Source organism: Chamaea fasciata, unplaced genomic scaffold, assembly GCF_029207755.1.
Source record: "Chamaea fasciata isolate MVZ Bird 193981 ecotype frontalis unplaced genomic scaffold, bChaFas1.0.hap1 SCAF_3, whole genome shotgun sequence".
Taxonomy (NCBI): Eukaryota; Metazoa; Chordata; class Aves; order Passeriformes; family Sylviidae; genus Chamaea; species Chamaea fasciata.
In genome coordinates this window covers 67,882,686-67,906,539 of record NW_027094088.1, presented here as the reverse complement: position 1 = coordinate 67,906,539, position 23,854 = coordinate 67,882,686, and the positions used below count along the sequence as shown (strand labels likewise).

General features: G+C 42.0%; 1 protein-coding gene across 11 annotated transcripts in view; it reads right to left on the bottom strand.

The window, feature by feature from the left end:
• Nucleotides 1-23,854, bottom strand: part of FYN (FYN proto-oncogene, Src family tyrosine kinase) — a 139,646-nt gene that overhangs the window by 43,809 nt on the left and 71,983 nt on the right. For 7 of the 11 annotated variants that reach the window (XM_066179392.1, XM_066179391.1, XM_066179389.1 and 4 more), the window contains one exon: nucleotides 10,488-10,616. The exons of the other annotated variants lie outside the window; for them this stretch is intronic. The gene's annotated coding sequence lies outside the window, so the exon portion shown is untranslated. The remainder of the gene's footprint in view (nucleotides 1-10,487; nucleotides 10,617-23,854) is intronic. 11 annotated transcript variants of the gene reach the window in all.

The following is a 23,854-nucleotide window of genomic DNA, read 5'->3' as shown; positions in this document are numbered from 1 at the left end:
GGTCTAGTTGACAAGGTGGTGATCAGTCAAAGGCTGGATGCTATGGTCTTTTCCAACCTAAATGATTCTGTTATGCTGTAATACTATTTTTATTTATTTCCTGGAGTTGTATTGCCTACAGTTAGTATGGGTCTACCCCCTCTTGCTCAGAGCCTGATTTAAAACTGCCCATTTTGCATTTCTTAATTCCTTTCAAGACACTGCATCCACTCAGCAGGGTTCTCTCACCAAAATGTTTAAGTCTTTTTGGGAAAACAGAAAAATGGACTCCTGACACTTCACTTGCTGCATGGGTGACATGAACTGGGATCCCTCAATAAACTAAAGTAACAACAGGTTGAGGGAAAGAAGTTTGCAGCCTGGAGGCTGCAAAACACACTGCTGCTGTTACTGCTACAGTAGCCATGCTGACCAAGGCCACTGCTCACCCTGGAAGCTGGGTTGGAGTTGGAAGTATGTAGAGTCTTGGGCATCCCCAGGAGCAGCAGTGACACCAAGTGAGCCCACAGGGACCATGAGAGGTGCAGAGGTGCACTGGCCAGCTCCATATCAGCTGTGAAAAACTGCTTGTGGAATCATGACTACTGCTTTTACCATTTCACCAGCAGGACGGTGTGGTTCTGGAGACCCTTTGTTTGGAGATGTCACTCAGAACTGAGGTTTTCCTGGCTCCTCTCAAAACCAAGGCATCCTATGAGCACTGCCAGGGAGTGAAGCAGGACCACGTGCAAGGCAAGAGCCCTGTGGGGTGACAGCTCATCTCCCTGTTCTCAGCATGGGCAGAGTCCAGAAGGCTTTGGGTGGGAGGGATGAGTCTGGGACTCACTCCTTGGACCCCGCTACACCTCTGTGAGAGCGTGGCTGTGGTGTGCAGAGAGTAAAACACAGGCAGTGAGCAAATGCTGTGTGGTAGATACACAAGAGAAATCCCAGCTCAACAAGAGGTGCTGACCACCAAAGCAGGAAAGAGTAAACCATTAAATCAGCCTGCTTAAAAGCTGCAACATGGGCTTATTCACCTCCAGGCAACTAAGTGATATGCAGGATTTACTGTTTAAAGAATTTCACAGCCTTTTTGTTGGCTTGCAGACTTACATCCCTGTGAAATTCTATCACCTCCTCCCTTTCCCCTCCCAGCTCTGTTTCTCCTCTTATTTTTTCCCATGTGCTTTCATGAAAAAAGCAGAGAAGAAAATGAAAGAAAAAAAGAGATAGGAAACATGAAATCTGGGAGACCAGTGGGAGGGAAAGTGGTTTTCTTGTTGCTCATTCACAAACATTCAACTGAGCAGGGAAAAAAATCCCCACTGAAATCCAGGAATATTTCACATATAAATTTACAACTGCTGACAAGACAACCCTACATATTTCATTTACACATTGATAAGGAAAAAGTTGAAATGACAAATCAGGTGCAAAAAGAAAAATTGCTAAAAGTATTTATTCTGAAAAAGGTGATTAAACAAGGAGATGGTATTCATATGTACTGGTAGCTTAAAAATGGTTTGGGTTTTTATTACTAGGAATTACATGTATAGAGAACCAGTGAATTATGAATGCCTTGATTTTTATTTGGTTTTTGCTTGCTTTATCTTTTCTCTGGCAATGGCAGCACACAGGGAAGGAGAATTTGATGCAAAGTGAATGACTGACAAAACGGGCTTTTTCTTTCACTCGTCCCCTCCCACTGTCACAGTGTCTAGACAATCCAAGTATAAAGACTGCTTGATTGCAGCCTCTTGTAAAATGTGACAGAGGGTGTTACATGCACACATCTTTTCAAGCCAAGTCCCTGAAAGTTGTCTGTTCTTGGCTCAAAGAAACAGCATCGTGGGGAGTTGGCTAAATGTGAGAGAATACATGTATGCATGTACATGCCTAAAGTGATTTCAGCTTACTCAGGGGTTTCATAGACAATAAATATCACCTCCATTCAGCATTGGCCTTTGTGTCAATGAATGGAATCCAAAAACTAATCTCCTTCAGTATCACAGAACAGGATTTTAATACCCAAAAGTTTCATCTCCCTGTATGTCAGCATTTGGAGCTGTGGAAGGCTGGAATTATTCAGCCAGCTCTGAGATCACTAAACAAAATCTGGAGTTGTTTTACACTAAACTCTCTAGAGATGAGCACACAATGTTACTCATCCAACATGCTGTGCATCTTACAGTAAGGGAACAAGTTTTTAATCCATTTCCACTAGGAAAGGCAGCATTTCTCAGATGTGTGGGTTATGGGTCACACAGCATTATCATAGTCTGACACAGGTAATCTTAAAAGGTATGTAAGTGGCCTAATTAAAATGAACTTTTCTAATGCAAACAATTAAATTTGTTTATTTTGAAGTTGTGTTTTAATGTAGAACGTGCTTTCATGAAAACATAAAACTCCCCATTTTCATGGGTTCTGAGACTTCCTTAGAGACAAATGAAAATAAACATTATGTTATTTGTCTCCTTTCTTGTCCTTATTACATTTCTTGGACTCCAACATGTACATGTTGCAAGCAATCCAACGTGTCTAACCAGAAGAGTAGTTTCCACCTACATTGTGGAAACATTAGTCGACAGGGATATAAAATTCATTATATCATTATTAATAATTTATATAGTCATAGCACCTTAATCACTTTCAAGCAGGATACAGATGAAAGCTAAGGAGATGTATTAACATTAAAATTATAATTATTATTATTATTACTGTAACTCATCCTCCTTCGGTTTTTCTTTATGCTCTTGATACAAAATGGAAGCCAAAACTGAAACACCCAACAAGGTCAGACATCCACTCCATTAACATAAACAAAAGCCATCCTGTGCTAGGCTAATCAAAGCCTAGGAAAAGTCCAAGAGTAGCAGGAAAATTCGTTTTTTTATACTTCTATTTTAAAAGTAAAAGCTCCAACATGTGACATCTGAAAAGCAAAAAGTACTGATTAACCTTTGCGTCCGCAGTAGTAAGCATATGGATGGGGGGAAGAATGGTGCAAATTCACTCCTTCCGAGCATCAGAGGTTTTCTCAGAAGCTTTTGCAACTCACAGCTGAAAGTCTGAATATGGTACATCTTCAGAACCTTCTTTTTTTAGAGTTTTAAGAGAAAATAGGTCCTAAGAGTGTTCAAGAGAGAGGTACTGGGAGATGCAGGGAAAAAACCTGTCTACCCTGCACCCTTCAATCCATGCTGTGGCCTCTGTGCTCCAACCCTTTGCACATGAAAGGGAACTGGAACAGGAGAGGGTTCCAGCCTGCTGAAGAGATGGAGAGCAGGTTCAGACCCAGCTGGGTGCATTCTTGCTCCTCCTGGATTTCTCTGGAATGAAATCTGATGGCGTATTTTTAAGGTAACTTCTCTCAGTAAAAAAAACATGAAAGGGATAGGCTGGATGACTGGTAACTGGCAACTGCCTTTTTCTGACCAAGCCTTACAAATTTTGCCTGGAAAGCATCGGCAAGGAAGCTGAGTTAAGAAATAGTTATGTTAAAAGGAAATCAAGCACAAAATGCTTGGCTTTATTTCAGTCTCTGTGGCGAATCAAACTAAGGGTTGCATCCAGCATGGCTGTGAAAAATGAAATCTCTAAGGGCCATCTTCTTGGTGCTTTATGTTTTGCTGAAAGCACCACAGAACTATCAGTCTGTGACATCAAATAAACCAGATTTTATGAGCTACCGTAGGATGTAATATTCAAAATGCCACATTCTGAGTTACCGTGAAGATTCAAGGAGGACAGAAAAGGCTTTCCGAGAATAAGAACGCTAAGAATTTTTAAGAGAGACTTTAAAAATGACTTTGGAATGCCTCCTGCAGGCTGTATAGCAGGAATAATCAACACAGAAATTTACTCTGAAGTTGAAACATCTTACTTTCCATGCCCCATTAGTAGCTCCCTAGAGAGAAACTGATGGATTACCTATTTTGAAACACAACTCTGAGACACATTAAACTCCCAAGAGAAGTCTCACTCACCCACTTTAACCATTACAAGTGGCTAGGAAGGCATTCCAAGTTGGGCAACAAATAGGCACTTAAAACCAGCCTTATGTAGGTCAGTAATTCTCATGCTGTCTGCTTGCTGACCTCTCTTTGACTCATGTCTGTGCTGATGGGAGCATTTTGGATTTCCAGAATTAATACTTGTCAGTTTCAAGCCAAGTCAAATGAAACAGATGGAATAAAACAGAAGTAGTTATTACATTATTTTTGTTTTTATCTATTAACTCCCGGGACATTTTAGAGGACTGCCTACATTCCATCTTAGCCAGTGATTCCACAATTTTTAGATCAGAGAGAAACAACAAATACTTGAAAATTCAAACTCTTGGGTGTCATTCATTATTTCTCAGGCTTGTGGGTTGCAGGTTACAATATGTACATATGATTTTTATACTAAGGTCTGATCTAGAAAGTATATAATTTTACTGCATTGTGATAGATCTGGTTCAGCCTTGAACAAAGCCAGAGATTTGTGTAGAGTTCTTGCAAATCTACATGTGCACCACACTCATCATGCTGCATTAAAAAATGTAAATAAGAGAAGACACAGTACTACCACTGGATGTCCTCTGTCTGTTAAAGATATACAGAAAATCTCACATACACAAAGTCATATTCCTGAACAAAAGGCCAGAAACAGCAGGGCAAAATTTCAAGTATGTTTCAAAACAACACTTAAAAATTCCTGGACTGCATAATTTGATTTTTAAGGGGGACCTTTAATACTTCACTCCCAGATTCTGCTTCAGTGGGCTGAGCAGAAAAAAACCCCAGCAGTTCAATTGTTCATCTGCAGCAGTCAAAAGTCAGGCTGCTGCCCAGTTTCCATAGACGTCCATGGCTGGAAGAGCAGTCTTTGCTGAGCTCCTGCTGCCATACTGCTCTGGTTCAAAGCAAATGCCTTTTACAGTGCTAGAGTGCTCTTACTATTGTTTCTTGTCAGCTTAGAGTTGCTTTGGAAGTCCTCTACAATGGTGGCAGAAGGGGTTGAGGAAAGGGAGCAGCTCCAGCTGCTGTGAGAAGAGCAGAGCCTGGAAGGGACTTTGAAGTGCCATATTCTGCCCTGCTGTTCCTCCCCATTACTGAGTGACCGGGGACACAGCCCTGGAAACAACAGCTTCCTGACTCTGCAGACAAGGTTTAAGTTTTAACATACACCTGCAAAGCGTGGTCCTGTGCTTGCCTTCCCTCTTTTTCCCTTTGGGACCAGAACTAAAAGATGAGTTATGAAAAATGAAGGTTTGGGCTTCACCTTGCCTGTTTAATTTCAGCCAGCCCCAGGGGTCAGGATCAGGGAAAAGACGGTGCATATTGAAGGATTTCACTGAGCTACAACCAGTGGCTTCTGCCAGAGGCTGTGAGCACAGCTGTCCCTGGGGCAGGGCGAGTGGCCACTCAGGGCCAGGAAGGAAGAGTGATGAATGTCTTGGTCCCTCTGTGGCAAGAGATTTACCACAACCCAGACAATCTGTTAATTATCTGTATAGCTGTATGATCCATTTATTACAAGTTAGAGAGGAAAAAGGAAGTCGGTGTTCCAGCTGGGCAGGAGGAACAATAACCACGTCCATGTGTTCTTTGAGGGGCAGTTGTGGTGGTGGGACTGGCTGGTAGCTGTCTGGTGGGGATGTGACCTGGCAAGGCCAAAGGAAGCTGCATTACCACAGTGCTGTTTGAGCAGCCGTAATCAAAAGCTCCCCAGTGCAAGAAGAGAAGATAAACCCTCCAAACTGCCCATGAAAAGACACATCTCCACCCTTTCGGTTTTGTGTAGCTTCTTTGCCAGCCAAGACTGTGAATGTTGGGGCCTCATCTTTTTCAAAAAACAGTGAATTCTCTTCCACTCCCTGTGATACATCCCTTTCAGCAAAACCAAACCAGAACAAAACACAAGAAGCAATTAAAGGCTCACGCTGCAATCTCTTAAAGTTACAGTAACTGAGTTAAGCCTCGTACTGTCTCAGGGCTTTTATTACTTTGAAAAAAAGATGCCCTAGAAAAATGCAGCAGTTCTGAGAAAAGGTTCTTCTGGCTTTTTTTCTTTTTCTTTTCCCACCAGCCTCCAAACTTCACTTGTAATCTAAAAGAAAAAGTCTTATGTGTAACTAAGTTCAGAAGGAAGGCCCGCAGGTTTTATGCTCATGAACTGAAGAGCAAGTCAGACTCAAAACTGCACATACGACTTTTTTATGCTTAAAATGTATTAAAAGAATCTTTGAAATTAAGAACTAATGGCAGCAGCTACATACAGTAAACACACTGCTTACTCTATAGTTAACCCCTGCAAAGGACGGATCTATCCCTGGCTCTGAGAGAACACCATGTAAATGCAACAATTTTTTCAAGTGATTTCGAGCTACATTCCTCCCTTCATCAGGCTGCTTGTGGTAGCTCTATTCATGAGCATAGAGAAGTGGGTGGATGGTCTGTATAAGCATTTTGAGCTAATGCACCTAAATTTTAAAGTGCCTTTTAAGTGTGTAAATTAGAAAACCTATAGCAAGAGAACAACTGCTGCAAATGCCAGAATAATTCTGTATTGGAAAGAGAAGAAATAAAACAGTGTCTCCACTGATTTCCTCTTTCTTTTCTCCCATTAGGAGAACAGAAAAATGATTGCAGGTTGATTCACACTGTTCTGATTTTTTTTCTTTCAATTCTTATTTTTAGATTCTACCCAGGATTAATGGATGTTCATCTGACCCACAGTATGGGAGCGGCAGAGAGCGGAGTGCCAAATGTGAATCAGGATGGGCAGGGAAGGAAGGGGGGAAAGGGGAAGGACACAGTAAAGAATTTCTGCCTGTTTGACACTGTGGACTATGAAAGAGGCATAAAAAAAGATTTCCTCTCAAAAAAAACCCTCACTGCTCTTCCCCATCCCCCTTCGCCCATGGAGGAATGAAACTAACCCCTTCTCTGCCTTGTCTGATTTCTGTTTTGTGACTAAAGAACTTGGAGGATGTGACAGCAAGAAAAAGGGAGCAAGCTGAGTCTCAAATCAGGAGGTTTACTTTGAAACCCTCCCAGACACCATTCCCTCCTGAAGGGGCTCTCATTTCTTCTAGGTTGCTACTGCTAACATTAATAGAGTTATGTAAATCCCTTATTTGTCCAGTTACACTGGGGGTAAAAACACATTTCTTCCTAAACATGAGCAAATATTTGCCTGTGGCCGGCCCACAAAGAAACCCCCAGCTTTCTCACCATCACTGTAGCTGGCTTCATCTACAACAGCAAAGATGCTGACAGGTGGGGTCCCCAAACAGGGTGGCAATCACATTGTGATAAAGGTAGTGAGTACTGAAGGTACTGACTACACCAGTAATGGGGACACACACAAACTCTGCCTATGCTCACACACTCACAGGAAAGTTCTCTTGTGGGACCCATTCCATCAAACCCAGCTGTTGCCACTGTGGTTTCAGTGTATGACAGCAGCTTACTGCTAGATGACACTTTAGCTAAGTTTACTGTGTCTGGACGGGGTTCAGTTTCTCCACAGCATCCCAAGCCCTGCTGTGTGTGCTTTAGCTTTCCGACCAAAACAACGTTGATAACTCACCCACGTTTAAGTTACTGCTGAGCAGTGCTCCCAAAGCATCAAGACCTTCTTCCTTTCTCACTCTGCCACTTTATCAAGAAGGCAGGAGGAGGTCTGGGAAGGGACAGAGCTAGGAAAGCTGAACCCAGCTGACCAAAGGTATATTCTACACCCTCAGTCCATGAGGAAGAGTCCACAGAGGTTTCTCTGTTTCTGTGTATTTAAAACAAAAAGGCAAAACTGGAATGGTAATCTGGAGCAGACGGAGGGTTTCACTGAAAATGACTGTTCTGTGATACACCTTGTGAAATACGAAGTTCTTGACAATTCAGGAGATCTGGAGATCTTGTCTAGAGTTCCTCCCTGCTTCCTAGCAAAAGGAGACAAAAAACTGAAGGCCACTGAAATTAACAACTGTGCTGACCCCACAGCACAGGGGGACACGTGTCAGATTTGTGGATTGTGTTGTAAAGGCAAAAGGACCTCTTGATAGGGAACAAATTGACACTCTAAGCCAGGCTGGCGGGGAGAGTCAGGTCAAATAAGCAACCACAAGCACATTCAACACAAACCATGATATTGAGAAGAACATCAACCAAAGCAAAGGCTGTGAGAAGATGACCCTTTTCAGTTGTTTATATGCTAATTAAAAATGGATAAACTCTCTGCCTATAAAGTAGCAATGCAAAACAGTACTCTTGAAAAATAATAGCTATATTTAGACTATTATATTTTTAACAGAAACAGCTGTAGCAAATTTAAAAAATCCAAATTGAAGAGGGTGGTGCCAAGTTGTATGTGTCACAAATGACATCTGAGTGATTGACAGCTTGGAAATAAACAATCTTGGAGAGTTACAGGGATGATGAGCTTCTTCAACACATACAAGAAGTACAAAATCCCCTCTTGTGTTACACTGGAGACCTTATGTCACTAGCACTAACACAAGCCTGTACTTTCCAAAGGGCTGCAAATGACAAGTTACTAACCCCTAAATTCAAAAAAGGATCGGCCTTCCTAACACTGTGAAATTAAGCTCTTCCCAATTAGCTACGTGAGTCATATACAACATTGGTCTCACAGCACCAAAGGGGGCAGGAGCAGCTCACCACAAGGTGAAGAGCTGAACTCCACCACACGCAAGCTAAACCCCACGGTGGTCACACAAGCACCCACGTGCAGCAGGACCTACTCCCTTCCTGCCCCAGCCAGGGGCTGCAATGGGGAGGAGTTGCAGTGCTGGCACAACAAACACAACTCACAGCTGGTTCAGTGATGTAGCTGCACCTGAACTGCCCCTAAGTCATTTGTGGTCTAGCACAGGAGCCAGAGCATCACTGCTCAAGACTTTGTCTCACTAGAGAGGAAATGATCACCAACCAGGAGGTTACTAGTTGTTGAGACTGAAAAGGACCAACACTTCCTGTGAAAATAGCTAACATTGTCTGCAATCAAATCCAGACCAGAATTTTATACAACATGTGCGTGTATGCTCTTTGTAGATACATAAATTAAAATCCTAGTGCATGCTTTCTCAGAAGCAGTTTCACAAAACTAGAGCAAATGGGAGTCAAATCAGGCTGAAGGCAGAACATACAGAAAGTTGCTGATATCTGCAAACAGTTTAAGACATTTCCTAAATGCCTAGAGTGTTACAACCATGGAAATGGGTTAGATAAAAATAACGCACAACGAGAAAAACCCAACAGCTGGGTTTACCAGGGAAGTGAAAAAAACATATAAAATGTTATATAGAAAACTGGTACAGGAAAGGGGAAAGAGGAAGAGATAATAAGAAGTGAGAAAAAGCTAAAATAAAGATTATATAGAGGACTCAAGAAGATACTAGAAAAAATAAAGGCACATGGAATTAGAAATACATTTTATATTTTTCTAAGCAGATTATGAAAGATGAATCCTGAACAATAAAAACTGTAGAATCATTCATAACAATATGACAGCAGCAGAAGTTATTCAGTAAATGTTTCCGGTTAGCACACAGGTAAAAGGCTGGATGATCTGTTTATGATGATGATAATGAAATAGCTTCCCACCACAGGAGCCCCTGGAGAGGGGATGTTAAGCAGCAGATAAACGATTCTGGGTGATTCAGATTAGTTGCTAGAAATAAATTTGTCTCAGAAGGTTTACAGAGGTAGCCTTGGAGCTGCTACTGCATCTAAAGCAGCTCTTGGCCTCTGGGAAAGGATCGAGGACAGGAAGAAGGCTCATACTGGGCTACTATTTGAGAAGGGTAAAAAGTAATTACAGGCCAGTTGGATGAGTTTGCAGGGGATAGAACAACCAACATCAGCCTCAATTAATAACTTTTTTCAAAGCTCTGTAATTAAAGTCAATTAACTTGGCTTTAAGGAAAATAGATCCTGTCAAACTAATTTGATGTAATTTCTTGCAAAAATTACAAGTTCACTTGACGAAGGCAGCATTGTTAACAGTATTACAAATCTAAGCCATTTGACTTGTTCTGTAGAGTATTTTTATGAAGGCTTTGAAGCCTATATGGAAAGTCTCCATCTGTACATGGAGAGCAGGACAAGATCAGGCTAAAACCTTAAACCTATTTTATACTGAAGTCACTTTTGAATCCTCAATCATTTAAATATTAAAAAGCTGATATATTAAGGAAACCGAAGTGTAACTGTAAATGGGAAACTACTTATTAGCAAACAAATGGGTTCCTATTGGGTTCCATGGGCATTGGTGATCATCTCTTTATTATTAAATAGCCTTTTCAGTGACCTGGACTAAAGTTAAGTCATTGTAGTTAGACATGGGACTGGGAATAGCAGAAAACAAACCACAAAAGAACAAGCCTGACACTGAGCAACTGGGGTCTGTAGAAAGATGGGAGAAACCAGTTTTAGTGTTAATATGGCCAAGTACAAAATCACCTGATTAGAATGAAGAAGGCAGGCCATACTTACAGGATGAGAGGGAGAGAGAGGACTCTATCCTCCAAAGCAGAGACTGAATATGAGACCCGGGGTCCTGGGAAGCAATCAGCTCGACATGAATTCCCCACGTGTGGCCAAAAGGGCTAATGGGAGCCTCAGCTGTACAAACAAATGAAAATCATAAGATGAGTAGGTAGGTTATGGTGTGCCTGTGTTTGGTTCTTGTTCCTCTGCTCCATGAATAACGTATCAGGTTCTGCTGCTCCATTTAAAAAAACAAAAAACAAAAACCAAAAAACTGTTGGAAAAACTGGAAGAGTGTTCAGGGAAGAGAAATTAAATAACTGAAAACACTGGGCTACAGAAGGCTTTGTTATAAACAAAAATCTTAGAGGGAATTTTTGTATTTTATTCATGGCATAGCAGTATTCTTACACTGAATAAATTTGACAACAGCAGGCTCTGATCTGGCAAAGTTAGAAATTGCATCAGGACTGAAAATTACTCCAAGCCAGACTGCAGACAGGCCAGTTTGTTCTGCTTGTTCAGCAACGATGTGTTATAGGCAATTAACCAGTAATTAACCCTTTGCATCACAGGTTATGAGGTACTGCCTACATCAGCAAAGTTGGGAAAGTAACCATGCTTGATTCAAAAAGGATGCACGCCCACACGGCTTGGGTTAATAGTTACAGAGCAGGAGTTCCTGCAGGTGAGCTGAGTGGTCACTGCATCACACTGTGTTTTGTGTTGCCACCAAGAAACTCTCCTTCTTGTACCGTCTTAATCCTGGCAGCCCTCCTGCTCACAGGAGCTTACAAAACATCTCTGGGGAAACTCCAGGCTTTCGGGGATGAGATGCCATCTAATACAGATGACACCCAACTGCCCATCTTCTGCAGGATCTGCAGGCAGCCTCTCTCTATTCCCAGCACCTGGATGCACACAAAACCTCACAGTACAAAGCTCCTCACACTGAGATGCCACTTTTAGGCAACCATTTTTAGGAAATTGATGGCTGTTGTTACAGCTCTGCCACTGAGAAAGCATCTTCTTTCAGCAATTCACTTCATCTGCTGTGTGCCATTGGGACCTTGTCCCAGGGATCTGGCTGAGATCTTATCCCAGCACCCCTGGCCACAGAAGGTGACCTCAGAGAATTATGCTGTGGAAAAGAATCCTTCACACCTCACAGGAATTTCCTCTCCCAAATTCACCCTTTTAGGATGAACCAGTGGACTAGCTATGATCTTCAGGAAAATAAGTTCCTTTAAGCAGAATGAATGGATATGAGCACTACTCCTGCAGGAACCTCCCAGGTCACTCAGGACATTCTACGTGTCTTTTCCTTCCCTTTCTGTATGCCAAGGGAACTGGGTGCTATCAAGAAAGCTTTTGGCTATCTGTTCCAAGGCTGGGGTTGGGCATTTGGGTTCCTGGGGACCATGTGTTCAGCTGTGGGGCCCTGGTGACTGAATCTGCTTAATCTCACCAATAACTCAATCTGCCAATATTTAAATGTGGTGTTTTTAAAGGAGGCAGTACAAGCTTTTCTGTGTGCTGTCTGTCTTAACCTGGGCCTTTGGCCAGTAAGTATTAATCCTATCAATGTGCAGGAGTGGGAAGGCTGAAGTGTTTGATTTGTGCCAGTGGCTGGCATCATCTCATTTTAAGCTTCTGGAATGAACCCATTTATGACTGAATGCTGCAGTGTAAATTCTGCAAATAAAACAGACAAAATAATCTCAATTACTTGCGCTCAGGACTAGTTCACATATGCCACTCCAGAGATTTAGAAGGCATTATTTCATACAAACATCTAATTAAAATTAATTATGGTTCTACAGCTATTTTTATGTTCAACAGGTGGAAAAAATGTGTTTTTCAAACTTTTGGTTTATGCTCAGTGAATGATGCTTGCTAAAACACAGCCTGCACAGCATAGTAAAATCTTGGTCATATGTTACAAACATAAAAGAAACATCCTGTCTTCAGTAAACACGTAGTACAAAGCTTCTGCAGAGTGAATCACAGCAAGAAAGTCTGGAAAAATTTTAGGGAGGAAAAAGACCTGTCCAAGTGTGGTGTGTATGCATGTGTACGTGTACATGCATTCATATACCCCCCACCACTTCAGCTCTGCCATACCTGGCATTCCTATCAACAGTTCTCAGGACTCAAAACTGTGATTGGCAACTCTTTAGTCACCAATACAGCAGAAGTTTAGGGAAAGCTGATCAAGGACACGGTTTCAGAGCTACTAAGAAAAGGTACCTACAAAAGTACAGTTTTAATTTGCATTTTTATACTTTCTGTCCTCCTGGATGCATTTTTCTCCTTCTTCCTCTGGCACAATCCCAGCTACATCCAACAGCATGAGGATGTTAAGCACACATGCAAACATGTTTTTAAACCTTGTAAAGGCTTATGTCAAAAGATGTACCAAGGATCACATAGGCCGAACTCCAGAAATAGAATTTTAGAGATGAAGTAACTGTGATAATCTTCCTAACCATAGATGATAAAAACTACGTAGAGGCAAAGAGCTTTAATACATGGATTAAAAAAAATCTTTTTCTGAAATATTGCAAAATAAATCAGATGCAAGGCTTTTCCTTTTATTCTAGACACACAGACACAGAATTAAACGGGAGAATGTGAAACTAACCATCCCATCTGCCTTTGTAATTCACCCAGACTAGATGCAGAAATGCTATGGAATTTAATGCAATGAACCCCAGAAGTGTCACTTTCACAAATCTCAAGAGGCATCATTGACCTGAGGCTGGCTGCAGTTTCTGCCCCAATTCCAGTTTAATGTATTCCAGTCTGACCCTCAAGCGACAGTGCTGCTGGAGAACACGCTAAGGAACAAATGCAGGCAATTGCTTTGACATAATTCTTTTGGACGCAGGCAGATCAAATGTGCTGATGTCAACAGAGACCAGAAAAGAGTTTTATCCAATCTCCTTTCCTCACTGAAGAAAACAATGAGAGGAAACAAAGCACAAGCCAAACCCCAGCCACACACATGCCCACCTCCCAGCAGCAAGGCTGATACATGCTGTCTAAGAAAAGGAGAAGCAAGATAAACATTTCTAGACATTTACAAAATGTAAATGCATACACAGCATTTCATTTATAGCTTAAATTTACATGACTTGTGTATATAATTGGCTCTTTACACATAACATGCACAGAACATCTGTCCTGTAGAAGATATTAATTTAAAACCCCAGGAACAGCCTAATGCAGTCCTTCATGGCCACAGTACATTCAAAAGAGTTCCTAGTATAGTTTCCTCAACTTAATGTAAACCACTCTTCTTCCCTTTCTCACATGCTTCTAAAATTTAGGGGGCTGCATGGACCTGCTTTCAATATAATTGTCAGGACTACACCTTCCTGCCTTGCCACTCACTTAAATATCTAAGCTCTAGCATGCTCTGAGGCTGCATAGTTTGGAAGTCAGAGAACACTGAGGCAACACTCACTTTTTTCTGCATAGGGACAGCAAGAAGAGAAGCTGGGAATATTTTTTTTCCATGGGAAAGACTAATTATGGTAGGAAACCAGATCAAGGATGCCACAATGTCTATCCTGAGAATAAAAGACTAAGCTAAGGATTTTCTTCTCCACCTGGTGGTGTTTCTCCTGAAATGAGCAAAATGAGTAAAAAATGATACAGTATCAATGATACAGTTCTTCAGAACTCACCAGGGAAAATACCAGAGTTGAAAGTGGCTGGTCCCTCAACTTTATACAATAAAAACCAAACAAAAAAGCAGATCCCAAGCTCATTTCCTCCTCTCTCAAGAAAAGCTTCCAGCTCTGCTATTTACAGTTTTTCTTTTCTCCCAGTCCTCCAGCTCCTCCCCCATCAGTCCATACAGAAAGATTGTCTGCAATGGTATAACACAAAAAACAGATGAGATGCTTAAGGCTTCCCCTTACTGTGTGTCTGGAGTGTTTCCAGGAAGGGGAACTCTTGTGAGGATTCTCACTTTGCTCTTCTGCAGCTACTTGTGTGGGTCACTCTACCACAATAAAAGCCTGCATCTGTTATCTGACCACAACTGAGAGTCAGATAAAGATTACCACTTTTAATGTCCGTAGGAAGTGTGGTTTGAGAGAAGAGTGATCATGTGTAACAGCCACTGAAGATACTCGATGTGGAGCATTAAACCACCCCTACACAAAGTCTACTGTCCTTTATGTGACCTGCCCCTAGAATGTGGCCACAAGTTGTGGTCCACAATTTGGCTGAGCATCAGAAGCCACAGAATCTTTTACGCTATGTTAGGACCTGCATAAGCGTCACAAGGTTCAGGCAACAAGGATTTTAACGCCACCAATCATCATGAATTATAAACAATTTAGTCATAAAATCATGGAGTGGTTTGGATTGGAAGGCATCTTAGAGACCATCTTTTGTTTCAACTTCTTGCCATGAGCAGGGACACCTTTCACTAGATCAGGTTACTCAAAAATCCACCCATCCTTGCCTTGAACACTTGCAGGGATGGGGCATCCGCAACTTCTCTGGGCAACCTGTTCCAGTGCCTCACCACCCTCAGAGTAAAGAATTTCTTCCTCATACCTCATCTAAGCCTGCCTTGGTCAAGATCTTTATTAATGGCATAGGCAGTGAGATCAAGCGCACCCTCAGCAAGCTTGTGGATGACACCAGACTGAGTGGTGCCACTGACATGCTGGAGGGAAGGGATGTCATCCAGAGGGACTTTGACAGGCTTGACAGGTGAGACTGTGCAAACCTCGTGAAATTCAACTAGGCCAAATGCAAGGTCCTGCACCTGGGTCAGGGCAATCACCAGCACCTGTACAGACTGGGGGATGAAGGAACTGAAAGAAGCCCTGTGGAGAAGTAATTAGGGGTGCAGGTGGATGAAAAATTGGATATGAGCTGGCAACATGTGACTCCAGCCCAGAAAGCCAGCTGAATCCTGGGCTGCAACAAAAGCAACGTGGCCAGCATGTCAAGGGAGGTGATTCTGTCCATTTACTCCGCTCTTGTGAGATCCCACCAGGAATTCTGCATCCAGCTCCATGATCCCCAGTACCAGACCTCGAACTTGTTGGAACAGGTCCAAAGAAAGGCCATGAAGATGATCAGAGGGATGGAACACCTCTCCTATGTAGACAGGCTGAGAATTGGGGTTGTTCAGCATGGAGAATACTCCAGGAAGACCTTAGAACAGTCTTAAAGGAGGCTTATAAGAAGAGAAACTCTTTCCCAGGACCTGTAGTGACTTTTTTTAAACCTCAGTTTTCAACTGAAAAAGGGTAGATTTAAACTGGATATGGGAAGAAATGTTTTACAATGAGGATGGTGAGACACTGGAACAGACTTGCCTAGAGAAGCTGCAGGTGTCCCGTTGCTGGAAATGTTTAATATCAGGTTGGATGGGACTTTGAGTAACCTGGCCTAGTGGTAGGTGTCCCCGTGCAGGGCAAGAGTGTTGGAGTAGATGAACTTCAAAAGTTCTTCCAATGCAAACAATTCTTTGACTGGTGATTCTGTTACTGAATTGGATTCTCACCTCTGTGATTCCTATCACAAAATACATGTGGTGCAGTTCATGCAGCTGGGACTTAATGGTGATGTAAGAGAACGAATGGAATATGAGTACAAACCCATATCACTGTAGACAGAGATAAACAAAGCACACACACTCCAGGATAAAGGCACACGAAGAAGAGGGGTTTAAAATACCCACATGGTTCTGCCTAAATGCAGAGATGACACAAAACAAAAAGCAAGAACCAAATGCACTCATACCTTTACACTGCTGTTTGTATGAAGAGTCAGTCTATTATTTCCTCCACATTGTAAAGCCATGGTTGTTAGGACAATCGCAGCAGCCGTTATGTAGTTCACGCTCACTGTCTTTTCAGAGCATTAGAGATCTGATCATCTGCAGTCTTCCTACACTTCTCTCTAAACCTGCTCCTCTGACTCCAGTTTTCAGCCACAACAGATTATTTGTTGTTTGGCTACTGCGGGCTGTTACAATATTTTTACAAGAGGAAATGTGTGTTCCATACGTAAGAAGACTACACTTACAAGAAATAATACAGGAAAGTGATCTAATTTCTCTTCTGCTTCCTTCCTTCTGCAGCGTGCTGCATTGAGATGTTTGTTCCAATACACAGATACCAGTTCAAGGCCAAGATTTTATTTACCCTCATTGTACAAAACAAGCCAGCACTTAAACTGCAACTCAAACACCTCAAAAGTCGTTGAGCTCCATTCACATTCATCTAAGTGACTTAGGTAAGTGGGTTTAAAATTTCTCTTTTCAAGGTTATTGACCCTGTCTTATCCATGGCTGGATATTTGTACATCACTGCTATAGATTTAAAACTCCTATGAATAAAGAACACTTTCCAAAGGTGCAAATGGCAGATCAAGCAGGAAATGTCAATTCTGAAATGAACCTCATTATTACAGACTGTAAGAAAAGGCCCATTGTGTTGCACTTAGGGAGAACACAACATCTTCACAAAATACTGCACCTACCCATGGATGTTACTCAGCTACCACTGCTGAACAAAGAAATCTGAGTTACTGCTACATTTCACTTCTCTGCCTTTGGAAAACCAGTTTTTAATTTAGGAAGTCTGAGGTAGCCTTTTAAGAGAAAACTTTAAAGCATCCTCTTATTACTGGGACTGATAATACATGTATATAATAAATTATAAATCGTCACATGCTACTGCCTCCTGTCTGCAAGCTAAAAGCTGGCAAGAGACTCAATACTGCTACAGGGCCAAATCTGCATCATGCAAGTTGTTGAATTTGGGAAGTTATGAACACCAGCATATTCACAAGCTGACTGGTCAGTGTTGACTGCTCAATGCCAAAGTTCTTGGAAAGAGATAAACAGATGAGTCAGGAAAGGACAGTGGGATTGCATAGCTGTAGAAATAACATCTGAGTTCACTTGTTCTCTATCTCCCATGCCAAAAACCATCAGACCATTAGAACTCCCCACTATATCCTGTATTTTTTGTGAGGTAACAGGACAAACTCTTTCATATTTATGTGTTAGAGAGGTATTTAAAACACAAAATCAAGGGATACTTCCAAAAGTTATGTTTGTTTTGTTTATGATGTCAGTAGTGTATACTTCTGGTGAGGCAATATTGTCTCTGAAATGCAGGAGACTTCCCTACAGCTGGGCTGGAAGCTCTGCTTTTTGTTTGCATTTGGGCACTTAACCATCTTCCCCGAAGATGAAGCATGAAAAATGAGGCTCCATGTATCCTTTTGTATTATATATTTTTTCAGAGCAGTTTTTCAGATGCCAGGAGCATAAATATAAGCAAAAGAAAAGAGTCTCAGCCTTGTCAGCTTCCCAGAACTATATTTTGTATGCTGGTGCTTTTGTTTTCTTGCAAGTTCGGCACTGCTTTAAAGGCAGCACCCTGGACTCCCCCTGCCCCCAGCAAGTGATACATATTAGTACATCTGTTTTCTCTGTAAAGTCTTTCTGCATTCTTTGCAGGGCACAGGAAGGATGTGGGCTCCTTTTCACATTCAAATGAGGCAAATTAGCCTTTGCCTGGTTCCTTCAGTATAATGCTTATTTTACATTTAAGCGTGAGAAAAAGGGAGGAAATAAACCCCAATATGTTAGGTGGGTTACATGTTCCATTTTGGTGCAAGCCTCACTGAGCCTTGTTTTGTGAACTGCTTTCCACAGGACATGATTTCAGGATGATAGTTTAATTAGTTCAATAGTGTAATTATGTAAAATGACCAAATAGTCTGCACAAAGAAATAGCTGCCACAGACACATTAAACATGAGAAAAAGCTGAAAATGCTAACCTGAATCAGCAGTGTTCAGGCAATCCAGGGCTGACCAGCCTGAATGCAGCATTGCAGGAGAAAATCTGAGTGTTCCAGTGGAAATTAAGTTGAACATGATGCAGCAATGCTCCCTTATGGCAAAGGTGGCCATTAGCCTCCTGGCTTGCATCAGAAAAAGCACTTCCAGTAGGTTAAGAAATATGATCCTTCTTCTGTATTCAGCACTGGTAAGACATGACTGGAGTGCTGGATTCAATTTAGGGATCCCTGAAAATTTGGGGCTCCCTTGTACAAAAGAGGTATTAACTTATTTGAGCATATCCAGTAAAAGGGCCACAAAGATGGTTGAGAGTTTAGAACATCCATCCTACAAGGAAAGGCTGAGAGAGCTGGGACTCTTCAGCTTGGAAAAGAAGGCTCAGGACAATCTTATTAACGTGTATAAATACCTCATGGGAGGCAGCAAATGAGACAAGGCAAGACTTTGCAGTGGTTTTCAGTGACTGGCAATGGGCACAAATTAAAGTACAGGAAATGCTGTTTAAACATGAGAAAAAACTCTTGTACTGTGAGGGGGTTGAACACTGACTGGCAGAGGCTGCTCAGAGAGGCTGCAGAGTCTCCATTGGAGATATCCAAACCCCACTGAGACACCAACTTTAAGCTGGCCCTGGTTTGAGCAGAGGGTTGGAGTAGATGATTTCCAGATGCCCTTCCTAACTGCAGCAGTTTGTGATTCTGTCAGGTCACGTGAAGACCTGCTGCACTCATAAAAATCCCCCTCTCACTCCTTTTACAAGATAGAAACAAATGCAAAAATTCAGTAAGGTAACAAAAGCGTAGTACACATTTTGCAGGGAAAAGGTGTGGTTTCCTCTTTTTTATGTCCTGTGCTCCAATTCAAGCGGTAAAGCTAAGAGATGGGAAGCCAGGAAAAACCAAACAACTGCTTGGTAAACCATGTTTTATGCCAGACCGTTAGCATTAGGTGGAAATTCAGTGCATACTGTTTGCACTACAGCAACTTCTTACACAGTTAATGCACCCTATGCACAAGGTAACACACTCTACATACAGAGAACAAAGTAGTCAGGTGTTGTAAATTTATACTCAGCTTTACTGATGGAAACCTCCTCAGGCAACAAGCCCTTAGCTCTGTTGACAGTGTGCCAGCTTTAACAGGTTTTACTGAGAGACCAGGAAGAAGCTTTGACACACCTGCTAATGCATGAAGTGTTTTATCCATCTCAGTTGCCATCCTCATCCACAGTTCTGTGATGAGGATGAACACATCTATCTCACAGCAAGCAATGGGCTGTGTCCTTGGTCTAGAGGCTTGCAAGACCCATGTCCCAAATCCCTGTTCTGCTCACAGATTACCCCCTGAAATAAGTTACTTGCTGTTGTTCTTGGTTTTCCCCCTGCTCTGACCTGAGTCAGGTACACTGCACTTTCCCCTTAGCCTGTGTGAGCAAAGTCCTGCCACAGCTTTCCACCCTCTCTGTGGGAGCACCAAAGCCACCTCTGACACAGAGCAGCAAGAGTTCCTACACCCTACGAGCTGACACTGTTTTTTAAAGACACCTGGCTGCACAAAGAACACAACCAGCTACCGTTCTCACACACCTCTCCCTGCTCCAAAGCCAAAGGCATCCAAACAGATCAGTGTTGCAGCGCCACTATGTGTGTCAGCCTGAACTCCCCTTCACCTTCCATCTCCCTCCTTAAAACAGCAGCACAAAGCTCCAACTCAGAGACCCAGAGTAAAAAGTAATCTCTAGATTTAGATCCAGACTTCCCCCAAAGCCTGAGCAGTGTCAGGCTCTAGCTACCCTCAAGCAGTAGGAGGAAAAGGGCTGCTCAGTTGGACACTGATGACTTTAACACTGGTTTTCTTAAAAGTGTTGGGCCAAAGAGGTAAGTGGAGGGCCCTAAATAATTCAGAAAGATCTCAGAAACAGTGCAAGTGAAAATATACTTTAGGCATCCTAGGAACAGTCAGTTTTTCTCTACTGAGGCATCCATAGCACTTTTAATCCATAATTTCCATTTTAGCCTGCTAAAATAATGAGATTTATTATCCCTGTCACATGTCCTTTCTGAAGACACTGGGAGGGTGTGGGAGAGGTAAGAGAGAAAATTAGTTATCAGTCACCACTTGCCAAGAGTAGATTGAGCACTCAAGAGTTATACATTCATGTATAAATGACTCAAGGGAGTTTCATTTATTCCTTTCCTCCTAGCTTATATTTTTTTCTTCCTGTCCTGCAGCCCTTGTTCCCACTGTTCTCAGTCACCACCTGCCTGCAGCAGACAAGTTGGACAGTAGCAAACAATTTTGAATTTTCCCCCCTTTCATCATGAGAATTCATTTGGATTCTCTTTCCCAGAACTCAGACTTCATGATTCCTGGGAGCAGAACAGAGAACAAGAATAGAGTTAATCTTTAGCAACATGATAAAAATCACTCTCACACAGACAACTGGAGAGGGATTTCAACAGAGCTGTTGTGCCAAGCACCTGATAGCAAAACCTGAAACTGTTGCCAACCCACACCTTCCTGCTTGCAGATACAGCTTGCACAGTCTCTCCCCAGCACTCCCACTCCTCTACCAAAATCTAAGTCACCACTGAACAAACTCTCTCACCAAAATGAGAGGCCACCCTTTCTGTAACACGCATAAGCACGGCGTTACAGGCAGGGTCACCTCATCTTTCTTTCTTTTTTTTTTTTTTGATTGAAAAAATAGTTGTGAAAAGCACATTAAACAATCAGATTGGAGAGATGGCATAGGAGGACAGGACACACAGGGATTTCATGGCTTTGGTGCAATCCAAGAAGCCAGCAAGGAGCAGGCAGGTGAGCTGAGCAGCTGGGAAGGGAGGGGAGGAAGGGGCAGCGGGAGATGTAGAAAGGGCTACCAGTAGCTTGCTCTCCCAAAGTCAGAGTGCCAGCTGGAAGCTACATGTTGCTGGTTGCGTGTGGGCTGTGAGTATAACAGAGGAGATGAGCCTTTAGGGGAGGAGCTGTCTGATAAATCATTAATGAATGAAAATATGAAGTAATCAGTCTGCCTGGGAGGCAGAATCATCTAATGATGAGGATGATGGACTAGGAAGCAGGAGATGAGGTTCCTATCTCACCCGTAAGACCATTAGCACACGAGCTCCTTTTGCTGTGAGTAAGAATATACAGCTGCTTCCTTACCCTGAAGGGCTTCTCTCTTAAAATCAACACAGACTGCCCCCCCAATCTAGGCGACAATAAAATTTACAGCATCCTTTGTGGAAACTGCACCCCCAGCTTCTCTTTTGTTGCAGGCAGTGCACAAAGAACCAATATCCCTTCTCAGAGATGGTCTTCACTAAATCAGATTTTTTTCAAAGCAATAACAAACGCAAGACCTTTCAGCAGCACCAGTGGCATTTAATTTTAAATCGATTAACTACACACACAGTACTAATTACCCATGGGTGGTTTTTTTTTTGTTTTTAGCAATCAGACTACTGGCTGAAAATGTAATGGTATGTCTCTGTGTGAACAGGGACACTCTGCTTTCTCTGTGCTCTCTGAAACGAAGAGGCAAATGCTTGAGAAATGATGTTTTAAGCGGCATTTGTGTTTATGGGGACAGCTGCAGGGGCACCAGACACATGCAGCCAGAAAGTGATGAGGTTGATAGGGGAAGGGGCAGAAGGTTAGCACCGCTTCTTTTGCACAAAGACCTAACAGAACGTGATATGCTGCACAAAATCGATACAGCCCTTGCATGAAAAAGAAATTGTCCTATTTGTACAGTTCTCAGGCTTATTTGGAAAGATGCTCACAAAGGTGATTCTTGATTTTTATTAAATCTTTAACTGCTCTCTTTCCTCTGTCTGAAGATCCCTGAACATTCAAGGGTACTGTTTTAAAATAGTATTATTCTAAAATAAACACAATCAGGGATATTATTTAAAAAAACACCAAAGACACACCTGTCACCAACTGACACCACCTAATGTTGGCACATTTGTGGGGTAAGAGGTGCAAGGGATTTATTGTCCAATGTACTTAAAATGTGATTTTCCAGAGTGAATAGATTGCAGAAGAAACCATAAACTGAAGACACATGGCCATGGCAGAGACTGTGTTTAGAGAAACTCAAACAAGCATCTGAGCAGATCTGTGGTTTCTAGCTACATATCTATTTGTGGTGCTTGAAGTCCAGGTTAATTATTCTGCCAAACATCGCTGAGCCACAACAAGTCTATTACGGTGTATGGAAGAACATGCTCAGGCAATTTTACAAGGAAATTGCCTGTGCCTAATCTAATTGCTAAGAAGTAGCTAAAATTACATTAGTCCTGGAAAGACTAAGAAAGAAACAGGAAGCTCCAAGAGGTTCAAGAGGCATCACAAGGCTGTTCCTGTAAATCACAGCACTGCAGATTTGAGGATGAGATCCCTGGAGAGGCTCCCAGTCACAGTCAGACACTGTTTTTCACCCAGAATAAACATAACACAGGTGAGATGACTTACAGCACATGAAAGTATGATTTCTCACATACTTAAGCCTTCTTCTGGTTACTGAATACATTTACATAATAAGTGGGGTTTGGAAATTACCCACTGATGAGATAATACAGATTTAAATGATCTGCAGTGTCAGTTTCTTCTACTTGCAAGCTTTATCAGCCCTTGCAAAAGATTTAACCGGGCTCCATTGAAGAATCCTATTCCTCAAGATTTTGTTTAATCATAAGATATGCAACACCTATAAAATTCAACAAGTCAATAAGGATGGCTTAGATGTTTCCAGACTCTTGCAGGGTACTAGCATGCAATATCAGAAGGAATGATTTCTGTAAGTTACAGAAAGTTTAATTGGAGGTTGCTGGACATGTCAAGCAAACTACTTGTCAAGCTTGTTAACACAGTAAATGTGTCATTACCTGCCACATAATCACAGAAATACCTTTGGAGAGTCACTTATTAGTTTATATTTTCCCAAACTAACCAAGAACAGATTTCTGACAGCACCAACAGCTACTTTGACACTTTGCATGAACCATTTCAAGTGGCATACAGCCTGCTGTTTTGCTCATGTGTTCTGGGTTAAAAATAAAAGAAAAAAAAAAAGAAAAAGATTTAAAAAATCAGCTCCCTTCACACTCCCCCACCGCACTGACACAGAGGAGCCTAGGGCAGATGACCTGGACTCAAACTGGTTAAACACAAGAAAGGGCGAGTTGTGAGCAGACAAAGTGAGCTCCAAGGGCATTTCTCTCAGACTCACAGTTTTCTGGTACTTCAACCCTGACTTGCAGAGCATATTAAATTTGCTGCTCTCACTGTCCGCTATCATTAGAGATCTGTCCATCAAAAACCAGATTTCTATGAGAGCTGGTTGAAAACCTGAAGAAAATGGACAATTAATTGCCAGCTATGCCTAGGGTATCTTCTTCCTCCACCCTGGAACAGGAAAACGGTTTTATATCTTTTTACCTGTATTTTTTGTTTGTTTGTTTTTTCTTTTCTTGTGTTAAATAGTTAAGGAGAGTTCTTGTCTGGGTGACAAGT